General features: G+C 47.2%; 1 protein-coding gene across 1 annotated transcript in view; it reads left to right on the plus strand.

Moving 5' to 3' along the window:
- Positions 1 to 212: 212 nt before the first annotated feature.
- The window catches only part of LOC135503818 (neural cell adhesion molecule L1.1-like), a 137716-nt gene continuing 120952 nt past the window's right edge, over positions 213 to 16976 (plus strand). The window contains exon 1 of the mRNA XM_064921957.1: positions 213 to 415. The gene's annotated coding sequence lies outside the window, so the exon portion shown is untranslated. The remainder of the gene's footprint in view (positions 416 to 16976) is intronic.

Below are 16976 nucleotides of genomic sequence, written 5' to 3' on the forward strand. Positions count from 1 at the left end.
TGTTCTCTGAGCAGGTCTCAGAGAGAGAGATGAGGGATGGAGAGACAGATATGAGGGCGTGGCAGGGAGGTACCCAGGGGATAACAAAGAAAGAGAGAGAGAGAGATGAGGGAGGGGCAGGGAGGTACCCGGGGGAAAACAGAGAGAGAGAGAGCGAGAGAGAGAGAGGCCACAATAAAAGGGGTGATGTCATCTCTCCAGAGCAGCGAATGAGAAGCTGGAAGGAGGGAGGAGAGACAGAGAGAAGGTTTGTGTTTTTCTCTATCACTGCAGCATTCTTGCAGAGCAGCCTAAACACGACTCTCAGCAGATAGACAGAGAGAAGACACTGAAGACACATTGGATAGGAGATAAAGAGAGGAAGACAGAAATAGAGTGAGAAGAAGAGAGAGAGAGAAAGACAGCACCTCCAGAGGTAGGGAACTGGTGGAGAGATGGAGACAATGGCATCATCCCACCATGCTGGGTGTGTGTGTGTGTGTGTCAGACAGATAGAGGGATATACTGGTGTCGTGTGTATGTTTAAGTGTGTGTGTCTGAGATGTATTAGGCGTGGGCCTGTCTGTGACACAAGTCTGTTATTTAGTTCTGATATTAAAACACAGGTTTGTTGGTTATATGGATGACAGCTGACACATATATTTACCAACTGGGACTTACGCTACTATATTTATGGTGCATTAGTTGGCTACATGGCTGACATATATATTCACCAGCTGGGATGCTGGTGAAACACTATAACAGCACTTTCGTAGGTTAACGATTATTGTAGAAAATCTGTTTAACCAAGAGTATGGAGCGATTTCAGTGCCAACAGAAATTCTATTTGAATTGCATAATTTAGAATTTGTGTTAGGACATTGAATTGCGTAATTTAGAATTTGTGTTAGGATATTGAATTGCATAATTTAGAATTTGTGTTAGGATATTGAATTGCATAATTTAGAATTTGTGTTAGGATATTGAATTGCATAATTTAGAATTTGTGTTAGGATATTGAATTTAATATTTTAGAATTTGTAAAGCACAAATTCCGTCATTGAATTCAGAAATTGAACTTGTATTTCATGATTTGAAAGTGAATTGAATGAATAATGCATTCAGTTTTCAAATTCAATATTCATGTAATATTTATATATTCATTTTCAATATGGTAGATGCAATTTTCTGTGTTCTTTTAACCTTTATTTAACAAGGAAAGTCAGTGAAGAACAAGTTCAATAACGGCCTACCCCTGACCAAACCCGGACGACACTGGGCTGTGCCTCAGACGGCTGCGTCACTGGGGAGCCCAACGTGGCCCCTATAAGTAGTGCTTATGGAAGTATTATGAAGGTCTTATGAAGCCTTCATCAGCTGAACGTTCTTTAAAGTGGAACCCTAGATTTTTAAGGGGACCAAGTTTAATTTTTTGGGACACTCCCTTATAAAATGTCTTGCATGGCCTGTGCGCAGATTTGGCTTACATTCTGTTTTCACATGTCTAATGGTTAATTCTGTTGATCCAGCATGGTACACTCACATTTGTACAAAGCAGCCTTCACCCTGCTTACACATGTCTAATATTTAAACTTATATCGATTATTCTTTCAACTTCAAAGAGAACAGTATAGGTAATGAGAATCATCAGATGACTGGGAAGTCTCCAACATGACATGTTGTGCTGAAGGATGATGTTGTGCTGAAGGATGGCTTACTCTCTAAAGTGATGTCGAGTTAACCACATGCACAGAAGGTCTGGTGGACCAACGCATCAAACTTATCCTTATTAGTTAGGGTTAGATTTAAAAACACATTTTAGGAAGATAAATTGTAGAAATTGGCAGGGTTTAGCCATATTTATAACATTTTGACTGTGTTAATTAGTGACTCCTATAGAATGTAATGGTCCCGCCCACTAAGACCAACTCTGAATGGTTGATGTCCGAGTCTGATATGCGCTGTGTGTTGTTGAACGCTGTTGAATGGTGAAAGCTTAACGAGATTTATTGTTTTTGTAAAGCACCAGTGACTCTGTAGCGGTACCCCCTGTATATAGCCTCCACATTGACCCTGTACCGGTACCCCCTGTATATAGCATCCACATTGACTCTGTAACAGTACCCCCTGTATATAGCCTCCACATTGACTCTGTACTGGTACCACCTGTATATAGCCTCCACATTGACTCTGTACCGGTACCCCCTGTATATAGCCTCCACATTGACCCTGTACCGGTACCCCCTGTATATAGCCTCCACATTGACTCTGTACCGGTACCCCCTGTATATAGCCTCCACATTGACTCTGTACCGGTACCCCCTGTATATAGCCCCCACATTGACTCTGTACCGGTACCCCCTGTATATAGCCTCCACATTGACTCTGTACCGGTACCCCCTGTATATAGCCTCCACATTGACCCTGTACCGGTACCCCCTGTATATAGCCTCCACATTGACTCTGTACCGGTACCCCCTGTATATAGCCTCCACATTGACTCTGTAGCGGTACCCCCTGTATATAGCCTCCACATTGACTCTGTACCAGTACCCCCTGTATATAGCCTCCACATTGACTCTGTAACAGTACCCCCTGTATATAGCCTCCACATTGACTCTGTAGCGGTACCCCCTGTATATAGCCTCCACATTGACTCTGTAGCGGTACCCCCTGTATATAGCCTCCACATTGACTCTGTACCGGTACCCCCTGTATATAGCCTCCACATTGACTCTGTACCGGTACCCCCTGTATATAGCCTCCACATTGACTCTGTACCGGTACCCCCTGTATATAGCCTCCACATTGACTCTGTAGCGGTACCCCCTGTATATAGCCTCCACATTGACTCTGTACCGGTACCCCCTGTATATAGCCTCCACATTGACTCTGTACCGGTACCCCCTGTATATAGCCTCCACATTGACTCTGTACCGGTACCCCCTGTATATAGCCTCCACATTGACTCTGTATCGGTACCCACTGTATATAGCCTTCACATTGACTCTGTACCGGTACCCCCTGTATATAGCCTCCACATTGACTCTGTAGCGGTACCCCCTGTATATAGCCTCCACATTGACTCTGTACCGGTACCCCCTGTATATAGCCTCCACATTGACTCTGTACCGTAACACCCTGTATATAGCCTCCACATTGACTCTGTACCGGTACCCCCTGTATATAGCCTCCACATTGACTCTGTACCGGTACCCCCTGTATATAGCCTCCACATTGACTCTGTACCGTAACACCCTGTATATAGCCTCCACATTGACTCTGTACCGGTACCCCCTGTATATAGCCTCCACATTGACTCTGTACCGGTACCCCCTGTATATAGCCTCCACATTGACTCTGTACTGGTACCCCCTGTATATAGCCTCCACATTGACTCTGTACCGGTACCCCCTGTATATAGCCTCCGCATTGACTCTGTACCAGTACCCCCTGTATATAGCCTCCACATTGACTCTGTACCGGTACCCCCTGTATATAGCCTCCACATTGACTCTGTACCGGTACCCCCTGTATATAGCCTCCACATTGACTCTGTAGCGGTACCCCCTGTATATAGCCTCCACATTGACCATGTACCGGTACCCCCTGTATGTAGCCTCCACATTGACTCTGTACCGGTACCCCCTGTATATAGCCTCCACATTGACTCTGTAGCGGTACCCCCTGTATATAGCCTCCACATTGACTCTGTACCAGTACCCCCTGTATATAGCCTCCACATTGACTCTGTAACAGTACCCCCTGTATAGAGCCTCCACATTGACTCTGTAGTGGTACCCCCTGTATATAGCCTCCACATTGACTCTGTAACAGTACCCCCTGTATATAGCCTCCACATTGACTCTGTAGCGGTACCCCCTGTATATAGCCTCCACATTGACTCTGTACCGGTACCCCCTGTATATAGCCTCCACATTGACTCTGTACCGGTACCCCTGTATATAGCCTCCACATTGACTCTGTAGCGGTACCCCCTGTATATAGCCTCCACATTGACTCTGTACCGGTACCCCCTGTATATAGCCTCCACATTGACTCTGTACCGGTACCCCCTGTATATAGCCTCCACATTGACTCTGTACCGGTACCCCCTGTATATAGCCTCCACATTGACTCTGTACCGTAACACCCTGTATATAGCCTCCACATTGACTCTGTACCGGTACCCCCTGTATATAGCCTCCACATTGACTCTGTACCGGTACCCCCTGTATATATCCTCCACATTGACTCTGTACCGGTAACCCCTGTATAAAGCCTCCACATTGACTCTGTACCGGTACCCCCTGTATATAGCCTCCGCATTGACTCTGTACCAGTACCCCCTGTATATAGCCTCCGCATTGACTCTGTACCGGTACCCCCTGTATGTAGCCTCCACATTGACTCTGTACCGGTACCCCCTGTATATAGCCTCCACATTGACTCTGTAGCGGTACCCCCTGTATATAGCCTCCACATTGACCCTGTACCGGTACCCCCTGTATATAGCCTCCACATTGACTCTGTACCGGTACCCCCTGTATATAGCCTCCACATTGACTCTGTACCGGTACCCCCTGTATATAGCCTCCGCATTGACTCTGTACCAGTACCCCCTGTATATAGCCTCCACATTGACTCTGTACCGGTACCCCCTGTATATAGCCTCCACATTGACTCTGTACCGGTACCCCCTGTATATAGCGTCCACATTGACTCTGTAGCGGTACCCCCTGTATATAGCCTCCACATTGACCATGTACCGGTACCCCCTGTATGTAGCCTCCACATTGACTCTGTACCGGTACCCCCTGTATATAGCCTCCACATTGACTCTGTAGCGGTACCCCCTGTATATAGCCTCCACATTGACTCTGTACCAGTACCCCCTGTATATAGCCTCCACATTGACTCTGTAACAGTACCCCCTGTATAGAGCCTCCACATTGACTCTGTAGTGGTACCCCCTGTATATAGCCTCCACATTGACTCTGTAACAGTACCCCCTGTATATAGCCTCCACATTGACTCTGTAGCGGTACCCCCTGTATATAGCCTCCACATTGACTCTGTACCGGTACCCCCTGTATATAGCCTCCACATTGACTCTGTACCGGTACCCCCTGTATATAGCCTCCACATTGACTCTGTAGCGGTACCCCCTGTATATAGCCTCCACATTGACTCTGTACCGGTACCCCCTGTATATAGCCTCCACATTGACTCTGTAGCGGTACCCCCTGTATATAGCCTCCACATTGACTCTGTACCAGTACCCCCTGTATATAGCCTCCACATTGACTCTGTAACAGTAAACCCTGTATATAGCCTCCACATTGACTCTGTACCGGTACCCCCTGTATATAGCCTCCACATTGACTCTGTAGCGGTACCCCCTGTATATAGCCTCCACATTGACTCTGTACCGGTACCCCCTGTATATAGCCTCCACATTGACTCTGTACCGGTACCCCCTGTATATAGCCTCCACAATGACTCTGTACCGGTACCCCCTGTATATAGCCTCCACATTGACTCTGTAGCGGTACCCCCTGTATATAGCCTCCACATTGACTCTGTACCGGTACCCCCTGTATATAGCCTCCACATTGACTCTGTACCGGTACCCCCTGTATATAGCCTCCACATTGACTCTGTACCGGTACCCCCTGTATATAGCCTCCACATTGACTCTGTATCGGAACCCCCTGTATATAGCCTTCACATTGACTCTGTACCGGTACCCCCTGTATATAGCCTCCACATTGACTCTGTAGCGGTACCCCCTGTATATAGCCTCCACATTGACTCTGTACCGGTACCCCCTGTATATAGCCTCCACATTGACTCTGTACCGTAACACCCTGTATATAGCCTCCACATTGACTCTGTACCGGTACCCCCTGTATATAGCCTCCACATTGACTCTGTACCGGTACCCCCTGTATATAGCCTCCACATTGACTCTGTACCGTAACACCCTGTATATAGCCTCCACATTGACTCTGTACCGGTACCCCCTGTATATAGCCTCCACATTGACTCTGTACCGGTACCCCCTGTATATAGCCTCCACATTGACTCTGTACTGGTACCCCCTGTATATAGCCTCCACATTGACTCTGTACCGGTACCCCCTGTATATAGCCTTCACATTGACTCTGTACCGGTACCCCCTGTATATAGCCTCCACATTGACTCTGTACCGGTACCCCCTGTATATAGCCTTCACATTGACTCTGTACCGGTACCCCCTGTATATAGCCTCCACATTGACTCTGTACCGTAACACCCTGTATATAGCCTCCACATTGACTCTGTACCGGTACCCCCTGTATATAGCCTTCACATTGACTCTGTACCGGTACCCCCTGTATATAGCCTCCACATTGACTCTGTACCGGTACCCCCTGTATATGGCCTCCACATTGACTCTGTACCGTAACACCCTGTATATAGCCTCCACATTGACTCTGTACCGGTACCCCCTGTATACAGCCTCCACATTGACTCTGTACCGGTACCCCCTGTATAAAGCCTTCACATTGACTCTGTACCGTAACACCCTGTATATAGCCTCCACATTGACTCTGTACCGGTACCCCCTGTATATAGCCTCCACATTGACTCTGTACCGGTACCCCCTGTATATAGCCTTCACATTGACTCTGTACCGGTACCCCCTGTATATAGCCTCCACATTGACTCTGTACCGGTACCCCCTGTATATAGCCTCCACATTGACTCTGTACCGGTACCCCCTGTATATAGCCTCCACACTGACTCTGTACTGGTACCCCCTGTATATAGCCTCCACATTGACTCTGTACCGGTACCCCCTGTATATAGCCTCGTTATTGGTATTTGATCGTTTAACTTTAAAACATATTTTTTACTTAAGCTTATTTGGTAAATACTTTCTTAACTCTTCTTGAACTGCACTAAAGTGGCCAAATAACTCTTTAAAATGAAGCACATATATCTGCATAAATAACTGGTGTAGAACATGCATACAAATAACTCTTTAAAATGAAGCACATATATCCGCATAAATAACTGGTGTAGAGCCTAAGATGCATACAAATCAAATCAAATCACATTTTCTTGGTCACATGCACAGAGAGGCAGAGGTCACTTTAGGGATATAAGGAAGAGAGGGAGAAGTCACTTTAGGGATAGAAGGAAGAGAGGGAGAGGTCACTAGGGTTAGAAGGAAGAGAGGGAGAGGTCACTTTAGGGTTAGAAGGAAGAGAGGGAGAAGTCACTTTAGGGTTAGAAGGAAGAGAGGGAGAGGTCACTAGGGTTAGAAGGAAGAGAGGGAGAGGTCACTTTAGGGTTAGAAGGAAGAGAAGGAGAGGTCACTAGGGTTAGAAGGAAGAGAGGGAGAGGTCACTTTAGGGTTAGAAGGAAGAGAGGGAGAGGTCACTAGGGTTAGAAGGAAGAGAGGGAGAGGTCACTTTAGGGTTAGAAGGAAGAGAAGGAGAGGTCACTTTAGGGTTAGAAGGAAGAGAGGGAGAGGTCACTTTAGGGATAGAAGGAAGAGAGGGAGAGGTCACTAGGGTTAGAAGGAAGAGAGGGAGAGGTCACTAGGGTTAGAAGGAAGAGGGAGAGGTCACTAGGGTTAGAAGGAAGAGAGGGAGAGGTCACTAGGGTTAGAAGGAAGAGAGGGAGAGGTCACTAGGGTTAGAAGGAAGAGAGGGAGAGGTCACTAGGGTTAGAAGGAAGAGAGGGAGAGGTCACTAGGGTTAGAAGGAAGAGAGGGAGAGGTCACTAGGGTTAGAAGGAAGAGAGGGAGAGGTCACTTTAGGGATAGAACGAAGAGAGGGAGAGGTCACTTTAGGGTTAGAAGGAAGAGAGGGAGAGGTCACTAGGGTTAGAAGGAAGAGAAGCTGAGGTCACTTTAGGGATATAAAGAAGAGAGGGAGAGGTCACTTTAGGGTTAGAAGGAAGAGAGGGAGAGGTCACTTTAGGGTTAGAAGTAAGAGAGGGAGAGGTCACTAGGGTTAGAAGGAAGAGAGGGAGAGGTCACTTTAGGGTTAGAAGGAAGAGAGGGAGAGGTCACTAGGGTTAGAAGGAAGAGAGGGAGAGGTCACTTTAGGGATAGAAGGAAGAGAGGGAGAGGTCACTTTAGGGATAGAAGGAAGAGAGGGAGAGTTCACTTTAGGGATAGAAGGAAGAGAGGGAGAGGTCACTTTAGGGATAGAAGGAAGAGAGGGAGAGGTCACTTTAGGGTTAGAAGGAAGAGAGGGAGAGGTCACTTTAGGGTTAGAAGGAAGAGAAGTTGAGGTCACTTTAGGGATATAAAGAAGAGAGGGAGAGGTCACTTTAGGGTTAGAAGGAAGAGAGGGAGAGGTCACTTTAGGGTTAGAAGGAAGAGAAGGAGAGGTCACTTTAGGGATAGAAGGAAGAGAGGGAGAGGTCACTTTAGGGTTAGAATGAAGAGAGGGAGAGGTCACTTTAGGGTTAGAAGGAAGAGAGGGAGAAGTCACTTTAGGGTTAGAAGGAAGAGAAGGAGAGGTCACTTTAGGGATATAAAGAAGAGAGGGAGAGGTCACTTTAGGGTTAGAAGGAAGAGAGGGAGAGGTCACTTTAGGGTTAGAAGGAAGAGAGGGAGAGGTCACTTTTGGGTTAGAAGGAAGAGAGGGAGAGGTCACTTTAGGGTTAGAAGGAGGAGAGGGAGAGGTCACTTTAGGGTTAGAAGGAGGAGAGGGAGAGGTCACTTTAGGGTTAGAAGGAGGAGAGGGAGAGGTCACTTTAGGGATAGAAGGAAGAGAGGGAGAGGTCACTTTAGGGTTAGAAGGAAGAGAGGGAGAGGTCACTTTAGGGTTAGAAGGAAGAGAGGGAGAGGTCACTTTAGGGTTAGAAGGAAGAGAGGGAGAGTTCACTTTAGGGTTAGAAGGAAGTGAGGGAGAGGTCACTTTAGGGTTAGAAGGAAGAGAGGGAGAGCTCACTTTAGGGTTAGAAGGAGGAGAGGGAGAGGTCACTTTAGGGTTAGAAGGAGGAGAGGGAGAGGTCACTTTAGGGATATAAAGAAGAGAGGGAGAGGTCACTTTAGGGATAGAAGGAAGAGAGGGAGAGGTCACTTTAGGGTTAGAAGGAAGAGAAGGAGAGGTCACTTTAGGGATATAAAGAAGAGAGGGAGAGGTCACTTTAGGGATAGAAGGAAGAGAGGGAGAGGTCACTTTAGGGCTAGAAGGAAGAGAGGGAGAGGTCACTTTAGGGTTAGAAGGAAGAGAGGGAGAGGTCACTTTAGGGTTAGAAGGAAGAGAAGTTGAGGTCACTTTAGGGATATAAAGAAGAGAGGGAGAGGTCACTTTAGGGTTAGAAGGAAGAGAGGGAGAGGTCACTTTAGGGTTACAAGGAAGTTAAGGAGAGGTCACTTTAGGGATAGAAGGAAAATTTAATCAAATCAAATCAAATTTATTTATATAGCCCTTCGTACATCAGCTGATATCTCAAAGTGCTGTACAGAAACCCAGCCTAAAACCCCAAACAGCAAGCAATGCAGGTGTAGAAGCACGGTGGCTAGGAAAAACTCCCTAGAAAAGCCAAAACCTAGGAAGAAACCTAGAGAGGAACCAGGCTATGTGGGGTGGCCAGTCCTCTTCTGGCTGTGCCGGGTAGAGATTATAACAGAACATGGCCAAGATGTTCAAATGTTCATAAATGACCAGCATGGTCGAATAATAATAAGGCAGAACAGTTGAAACTGGAGCAGCAGCACGGCCAGGTGGACTGGGGACAGCAAGGAGTCATCATGTCAAGTAGTCCTGGGGCATGGTCCTAGGGCTCAGGTCAGTTGAAACTGGAGCAGCAGCACGGCCAGGTGGACTGGGGACAGCAAGGAGTCATCATGTCAGGTAGTCCTGGGGCATGGTCCTAGGGCTCAGGTCCTCCGAGAGAGAGAAGGAGAGAATTAGAGAACGCACACTTAGATTCACACAGGACACCGAATTGGACAGGAGAAGTACTCCAGATATAACAAACTGACCCCAGCCCCCGACACATAAACTACTGCAGCATAAATACTGGAGGCTGAGACAGGAGGGGTCAGGAGACACTGTGGCCCCACCCGAGGACACCCCCGGACAGGGCCAAACAGGAAGGATATAACCCCACCCACTTTGCCAAAGCACAGCCCCCACACCACTGGAGGGATATCTTCAACCACCAACTTACCATCCTGAGACAAAGCTGAGTATAGCCCGCAAAGATCTCCGCCACGGCACAACCCAAGGGGGGGGGGCGCCAACCCAGACAGGATGACCACATCAGTGAATCAACCCACTCAGGTGACGCACCCCCTCCAGGGACGGCATGAAAAGAGGGAGATGTCACATTAGGGTTAGAATGAAGAGAAGGAGAGGTCACTTTAGGGTTAGAATGAAGAGAAGGAGAGGTCACTTTAGGGATATAAAGAAGTGAGGGAGAGGTCACTTTAGGGTTAGAAGGAAGAGAGGGAGAGGTCACTTTAGGGATATAAAGAAGAGAGGGAGAGGTCACTTTAGGGTTAGAAGGAAGAGAGGGAGAGGTCACTTTAGGGTTAGAATGAAGAGAGGGAGAGGTCACTTTAGGGTTAGAAGGAAGAGAAGTTGAGGTCACTTTAGGGATATAAAGAAGAGAGGGAGAGGTCACTTTAGGGTTAGAAGGAAGAGAGGGAGAGGTCACTTTAGGGTTAGAAGGAAGAGAAGTTGAGGTCACTTTAGGGATATAAAGAAGAGAGGGAGAGGTCACTTTAGGGTTAGAAGGAATAGAAGGAGAGGTCACTTTAGGGATAGAAGGAAGAGAAGGAGAGGTCACTTTAGGGTTAGAAGGAAGAGAGGGAGAGGTCACTTTGGGGTTAGAAGGAAGAGAGGGAGAGGTCACGTTAGGGATATAAAGAAAAGAGGGAGATGTCACTTTAGGGTTACAAGGAAGATAAGGAGAGGTCACTTTAGGGCTAGAAGGAAGAGAGGGAGAGGTCACTTTAGGGATAGAATGAAGAGAGGGAGAGGTCACTTTAGGGTTAGAAGGAAGAGAAGTTGAGGTCACTTTAGGGATATAAAGAAGAGAGGGAGAGGTCACTTTAGGGTTAGAAGGAAGAGAGGGAGAGGTCACTTTAGGGTTAGAAGGAAGAGAAGTTGAGGTCACTTTAGGGATATAAAGAAGAGAGGGAGAGGTCACTTTAGGGTTAGAAGGAATAGAAGGAGAGGTCACTTTAGGGATAGAAGGAAGAGAAGGAGAGGTCACTTTAGGGATATAAAGAAGTGAGGGAGAGGTCACTTTAGGGTTAGAAGGAAGAGAGGGAGAGGTCACTTTAGGGATATAAAGAAGAGAGGGAGAGGTCACTTTAGGGTTAGAATGAAGAGAGGGAGAGGTCACTTTAGGGTTAGAAGGAAGAGAAGTTGAGGTCACTTTAGGGATATAAAGAAGAGAGGGAGAGGTCACTTTAGGGTTAGAAGGAAGAGAGGGAGAGGTCACTTTAGGGTTAGAAGGAAGAGAAGTTGAGGTCACTTTAGGGATATAAAGAAGAGAGGGAGAGGTCACTTTAGGGTTAGAAGGAATAGAAGGAGAGGTCACTTTAGGGATAGAAGGAAGAGAAGGAGAGGTCACTTTAGGGTTAGAAGGAAGAGAGGGAGAGGTCACTTTAGGGTTAGAATGAAGAGAAGTTGAGGTCACTTTAGGGATATAAAGAAGAGAGGGAGAGGTCACTTTAGGGTTAGAAGGAAGAGAGGGAGAGGTCACTTTAGGGATATAAAGAAGAGAGGGAGAGGTCACTTTAGGGTTAGAAGGAATAGAAGGAGAGGTCACTTTAGGGTTAGAAGGAAGAGAAGTTGAGGTCACTTTAGGGATATAAAGAAGAGAGGGAGAGGTCACTTTAGGGTTAGAAGGAAGAGAGGGAGAGGTCACTTTAGGGTTAGAAGGAAGAGAAGTTGAGGTCACTGTAGGGATATAAAGAAGAGAGGGAGATGTCACTTTAGGGTTAGAAGGAATAGAAGGAGAGGTCACTTTAGGGATAGAAGGAAGAGAAGGAGAGGTCACTTTAGGGTTAGAATGAAGAGAGGGAGAGGTCACTTTAGGGTTAGAAGGAAGAGAGGGAGAGGTCACTTTAGGGTTAGAATGAAGAGAGGGAGAGGTCACTTTAGGTCTAGAAGGAAGAGATCACTTTAGGGTTACAAGGAAGATAAGGAGAGGTCACTTTAGGGATAGAAGGAAGAGGTCACTTTAGGTCTAGAAGGAAGAGGTCACTTTAGGGCTCGAAGGAAGATGTCACTTTAGGGCTAGAAGGAAGAGAAGTTGAGGTCACTTTAGGTCTAGAAGGAAGAGATCACTTTGGGGTTACAAGGAAGAGAAGGAGAGGTCACTTTAGATCACTTTGTTGGTGATTCAGAATTAAACCATGTGTCATACACAGGTGTTATTAGTGTCATACACAGGTGTTATTAGTCCTTGTTCATCAATATGTTGTTGGTCCTGGTCTGTGGCTGGATTTGAGTCAGTCTGTTGGCAGCAGACACTCAATCTTTGTGATGGCTGTTTAACAGTCTGATGGCCTTGAGATAGAAGCTGTTTTTCAGTCTCTCGGTCCCAGCTCTGATGCACCTGTACTGACCTCGCCTTCTGGATGATAGTGGGGTGAACAGGCAGTGGCTCGGGTGGTTGTTGTCCTTGATGATCTTTAAGGCCTTCCTGTGACATTGGGTGTTTTAGGTGTCCTGGAGGGCAGGTAGTTTGCCCCCGGTGATGCGTTGTGCAGACCTCACTACCCTCTGGAGAGCCTTACGGATGTGGGCGGAGCAGTTGCCGTACCAGGTGGTGATACAGCCCGACAGGATGCTCTCGATTGTGCATCTGTAGAAGTGTGTGGGCTTTTGGAAACAAGCCAAATATCTTCAGCCTCCTGAGTGGACCAATTCAGTTTGTCTGTGATGTGTACGCCGAGGAACTTCAAACGTACTACCCTCTCCACTACTGTCCCGTCGATGTGAACAGGGGAGTGCTCCCTCCACGATCATCTCCTTTGTTTTGCTGACACCACACTCCAAGGGCCCTCACTTCCTCCCTGTAGGCCGTCTCGTCGTTGTTGGTAATCAAGCCTACCACTGTAGTGTCGTCTGCAAACTTGACAATTGAGTTGGAGGCGTGCATGGCCACGCAGTCGTGGGTGAACAGGGAGTACAGGAGAGGGCTCAGACCACACCCTTGTGGGGCCCCAGTGTTGAGGATCAGCGAGGTGGAGATGTTGTTACCTACCCTCACCACCTGGGGGCGGCCCGTCAGGAAGTCCAGTACCCAGTTTCACAGGGTGGGGTCGAGACCCAGGGTCTCGAGCTTAATGAAGAGTTTGGAGGATACTATGGTGTTGAATTCTGAGCTGTAGTCGATGAACAGCATTTTCACATAGGTATTCCTCTTTTCCAGATGGGTTAGGGCAGTGTGCAGTGTGGTTGCGATTGCGTCGTCTGTGGACCTATTTGGGCGGTAAAGCAAAATGTAGTGGATCTAGGGTGTCAGGTTGGGTGGAGGTGATATGATCCCTGACTAGTCTCTCAAAGCACTTCATGATAACGGAAGTGAGTGCTACGGGGCGGTAGTCGTTTAGCTCAATTACCTTAGCTTTCTTGGTAACAGGAACAATGGTGGCCCTCTTGAAGCATGTGGGAACAGCAGACTGGGATAAGGTTTGATTGAATATGTCCGTAAACACACCAGCCAGCTGGTCTGCGCATGCTCTGAGGACGCAGCTGGTGATCTCGTCTGGGCCTGCAGCCTTGCAAGCGTAACACATTTAAATGTTTTACTCACATCGGCTGTAGTGAAGGAGAGTCCGCAGGTTTTGGTAGCATGTCGTGTCAGTGGCACTGGATTGTCCTCTAAGCGAGCAAAGAAGTTGTTTAGTCTGTCTGGGAGCAAGACATCCTGGTCCGCGATGGGGCTGGTTTTCTTTATGTAATCCGTGATTGACTGTAGACCCTGACACATACCTCTTGGGTCTGAGCCGTTGAATTGCGACTCTACTTTGTCTCTATACTGACACTTAGCTTGTTTGATTGCCTTGGAGGGAATAGCGACACTGTTTGTATTCGGTCATGTTTACAGTCACCTTGCCCTGATTGAAAGCAGTGGTTCGCGCTTTCAGTTTCGCGTGAATGCTGCCATCGGTTTCTGGTTTGGGAATGTTTTAATAGTTGCTGTGGGTACGACATCGCTGATGCACTTGCTAATAAACTCGCTCACCGACTCAGCGTAATCGTCAATGTTGTTGTTTTACGCAATGCGGAACATATTCCAGTCCACGTATTCGAAGCAGTCTTGAAGCATTGGATAAGATTGGTCGGACCAGCTTTGAACAGACCTGAGCGCGGGAGCTTCCTGTTTTCGTTTCTGTCTATGGGCAGGAGGCAACAAAATGGAGTCGTGGTCAGCTTTTATTGGTCCTGGTCCATCCAGGTGTTGTTGGTCCTGGTCCATCAATATGTTGTTGGTCCTGGTCCATCCAGGTCAAATCAAATCAAATGTATTTATATAACCCTTCTTACATCAGCTGATATTTAAATTTTTTTTACCTTTATTTAACCAGGCAAGTCAGTTAAGAACAAATTCTTATTTTCAATGACGGCCTAGGAACAGTGGGTTAACTGCCTGTTCAGGGGCAGAACGACAGAATTGTACCTTGTCAGCTCTGGGATTCGAACTTGCAACCTTTTGGTTACTAGTCCAACGCTCTAACCACTAGGCTACCCTGCCGCACCATATCTCAAAGTGCTGTACAGAAACCCAGCCGAAAAACCCCAAACAGCAAGCAATGCAGGTGTAGAAGCAGAAGAAAAAAAACTCCCTAGAAAGGCAATAACATAGGAAGAAACCTAGAGAGGAACCAGGCTATGTGGGGTGGCCAGTCCTCTTCTGGCTGTGCTGGGTGGAGATTATAACAGAACATGGCCAAGATGTTCAAATGTTCATAAATGAACAGCATGGTTCCAGTAATAATAAGGCAGAACAGTTGAAACTGGAGCAGCAGCACGGCCAGGTGGACTGGGGACAGCAAGAAGTCATCATGTCAGGTAGTCCTGAGGCATGGTCCGAGGGCTCAGGTCCTCCGAGAGAGAGAAAGAAAGAGAGAAAGAGAGAATTAGAGAGAGCACACTTAAATTCACACAGGACACCGAATAGGACAGGAGAAGTACTCCAGATATAACAAACTGACCCTAGCCCCCCGACACATAAACTACTGCAGCATAAATACTGGAGGCTGAGACAGGAGGGGTCAGGAGACACTGTGGCCCCATCCGAGGACACCCCCGGACAGGGCCAAACAGGAAGGATATAACCCCAACCACTTTGCCAAAGCACAGCCCCCACACCACGAGAGGGATATCTTCAACCACCAACTTACCATCCTGAGGCAGAGTATAGCCCACAAAGATCTCCGCCACGGCACAACCCAAGGGGGGGGGGGGTCGCCAACCCAGACAGGAAGATCACATCAGTGACTCTCAACCCACTCAGGTGACGCACCCCTCCCAGGGACGGTATGAAAGAGCCCCAGTAAGCCAGTGACTCAGCCCCTGTAATAGGGTTAGAGGCAGAGAATCCCAGTGGAAAGAGAGGAACCGGCCAGGCAGAGACAGCAAGGGCGGTTCGTTGCTCCAGAGCCTTTCCGTTCACCTTCCCACTCCTGGGCCAGACTACACTCAATCATATGACCCACTGAAGAGATGAGTCTTCAGTAAAGACTTAAAGGTTGAGACCGAGTTTGCGTCTCTTACATGGGTAGGTAGACCGTTCCATAAAAATGGAGCTCTATAGGAGAAAGCCCTGCCTCCAGCTGTTTGCTAAGAAATTCTAGGAACAATTAGGAGGCCTGCTTCTTGTGACCGTAGCGTACGTGTAGGTATGTACGGCAGGACCAAATCAGAGAGATAGGTAGGAGCAAGCCCATGTAATGCTTTGTAGGTTAGCAGTAAAACCTTGAAATCAGCCCTAGCCTTAACAGGAAGCCAGTGTAGGGAGGCTAGCACTGGAGTAATATGATCAAATTTTTGGGTTCTAGTCAGGATTCTAGCAGCCGTATTTAGCACTAACTGAAGTTTATCTAGTGCTTCATCCGGGTAGCCGGAATGTAGAGCATTGTAGTGGTATATTCTAGAAGTGACAAAAGCATGGATACATTTTTCTGCATCATTTTTAAACAGAAAGTTTCTGATTTTTGCAATGTTGCATAGATGAAAAATAGCTGTCCTTGAAACAGTCTCGATATGTTCATCAAAAAAGAGATCAGGGTACAGAGTAACGCCGAGGTCCTTCACAGTTTTATTTGAGGCGACTGCACAACCATCAAGATTATTTGTCAGATCCAACAGCAGGTCTCTTTGTTTCTTGGGACCTAGAACAAGCTTCTCTGTTTTGTCCGAGGTTAAAAGTAAAACATTTTCCACTTTCTATCCCAATCTCTCTCTCTCTCCACATCTCTCTACCCCTCTCTAATTCTCTCTCTCCCCCTTTCTCAACCTCTCTCTCCAGCTTTCTTCCCTTTCTCTCTCACTTTCTCTCTCGCTCTCTCTCTCCCTATCTCTCTCCCCTTTTCTCTCCCTCTTTCTCTCCCCATCTCTCTTCTCTCTCTCCCCCACGTGTGCGCACGTGTGCATTTGTCTGTGTGTATATGCGCTTGTTACGCATGTGTGCGAGCGTGCATGTGTGTGTGTTCATTAGCAGCAGCAGGAGGGGATTACAGCAGCAGCTCTCTCTGAGGTCTATTCTCTACAGAACCTGCTAATCTATTGGCCCTGACTTAAACAACACACACACAAACGCACACATGCACTGATTCAAGTATTTTTAGCGAGATCCTTATTGTTATGTAAAATTTTATGTTGCTTTTGATGGCATAGAAGGCCCTTTTTACCTTGTCTATCAGATTGTTCACAGCTTTGTTGAAGTTACCTGTGGCGCTGATATTTCGGCTGAGATATGTATCGTTTTTTGTGTTCTCTACGGCAGCGGTGTCTAGA

The sequence above is a fragment of the Oncorhynchus masou genome, chromosome 18 (genome assembly GCF_036934945.1).
Source record: "Oncorhynchus masou masou isolate Uvic2021 chromosome 18, UVic_Omas_1.1, whole genome shotgun sequence".
Lineage (NCBI taxonomy): Eukaryota > Metazoa > Chordata > Actinopteri > Salmoniformes > Salmonidae > Oncorhynchus > Oncorhynchus masou.